The sequence below is a fragment of the Benincasa hispida genome, chromosome 4 (genome assembly GCF_009727055.1).
Source record: "Benincasa hispida cultivar B227 chromosome 4, ASM972705v1, whole genome shotgun sequence".
NCBI classification, from domain to species: Eukaryota; Viridiplantae; Streptophyta; class Magnoliopsida; order Cucurbitales; family Cucurbitaceae; genus Benincasa; species Benincasa hispida.
In genome coordinates, this window is record NC_052352.1 from 16,096,297 (window position 1) to 16,098,099 (window position 1,803).

The window sequence follows — 1,803 nt, forward strand, 5'->3', positions numbered from 1 at the left end:
CTCCGCTATCAGCGCAAGGGAAAATCCCAACCTGATAAGAGTTAAGTTGTGAAAGGAACCTGCTCGTAGTTGGATGTTTGCATGACACCCGTGGGAGCAAGCCAAAATGAAGGTAGGTTACTAGGATCGACGCAATACAAAAAAGAAAATAAGAATAAAAGAGACAACTTCACTAACCAGCTAAAGTTAAAACTTAGCTAAGGATCAAGAGTTGAAGTTGAGCTTGGTACAAAACCGAAGTTGGATGCTCGGATGACACTCGTGGGAGCAAGCTAAAATGAAGGGTATAACCATGATCAACGCTCTCTATAGAAAGACGCAAACCAAGCCACCGCATAAAAGGCGCACTTCGTTATTTTTACAAGAATAGGAAAAACATTCTTTTCAAAACAAGAAGAGAACTTTGAGCAGAGGTTTGTCTTAGGTAAGAATAAAATAGAGCATGCTGAAGAAATTTTCAAAGGATAAAAGGAACTAGTAATTTTAAGAAATTATGTAGAGGTGGAAAATTCGGAGTAGCCAATCCACGCAAAGTTAGGATAGGATTTGAGCTGAATTGCCTTAGTAGAGGATATGCTTGAGAACAAGCATATATCTAAATTTGGGGGTGATAACTTGTAGAAATACAAGTTATTTATACATCTTATTTAGATTATGCGACAGAAAGAAAGAAAAAGTTGCGTCGAACATATAGAAATTGGCTTAGAAATGCAAAAGTTGTATAGTGTCGGAAGCACACCCACTAACCCCATTGCGATGGCAAAATGGAATGTTCAAGTCTTTGTTTGCAGGAAATAGGTCACTGCATGCGACGATCGCTCGAGGACAAAAGGAGTAACGCATTCGCACTACATGCGACGGTCAATCGAGAACGAAAAAGAGCAACGCATTTGCAGCATATGTGACGATCTATCAGGGATGGAAAGCGCATTTACACCGCATGCGGCGATCGATCATGGATAAAAAGATCAACGCATTCGCACCGCATGCGATGATCGATCATAGATGAAAAGAGCGACGTATTCATGGGGATTTCTGAAATTATACAACTTTTCTGTTGTACGATCTGAAAAATTGAATGTGGAGCAGAGTAGATGTTTCCACCAAGCCATGACAGAAAAAGAAACTTTTCAGAGCGGAAACTCGGATGAAGGAGGTGCCAAATTCTATAAATAGCTACATCAATTCCAAAGGGAGGAGGCTGGTCTGAAGAGACAACTTAGATAAAATCCAGGAGAAATAAGAGACAAGACCGAAAGGGAAGTCTCGGGAGCAAGAAATTCATTCACATTCTCGAAGAGAAGCTTTGTGCAGAGATCACTTCTACCTGGGAAACAAGCCTGAGAAGGAAGTTCTCCACCACACTCCTCCCACACGCCGGCAAGCAAATCGTCTCCGATCGGGATCCATGTCAAGATTGACACGCTTTCCTTATTTGTTCTCACTTTCTATTCATTAACTATGTTCATTTCTAATCTTTCATTCATCCATCTGTAACAAACGCTTATCTTTAGATTTTAATATCATTATCATATTCATCCTCATTTCTCTATTCTCCACCATACATTCATCGTCCATCTCTCTCATCATGTGTAACTAATCCCCAGGGTAAGGGGGAAGTATTAAGCGAGTAAGTTAATCCATGTTGAAGAAATTAGCTAAGTTTAGCTAACGCATACTCAACGACATCTTCACTTGTGAAAGCAGAAGTGAAGATGTTAATCCACCTCTCGAAAGAAGGTTGGAAGAATACGTTAACTAAAGCAAGAAGTATTTCCAGAGATGGAAACAACCTTGCGTTCA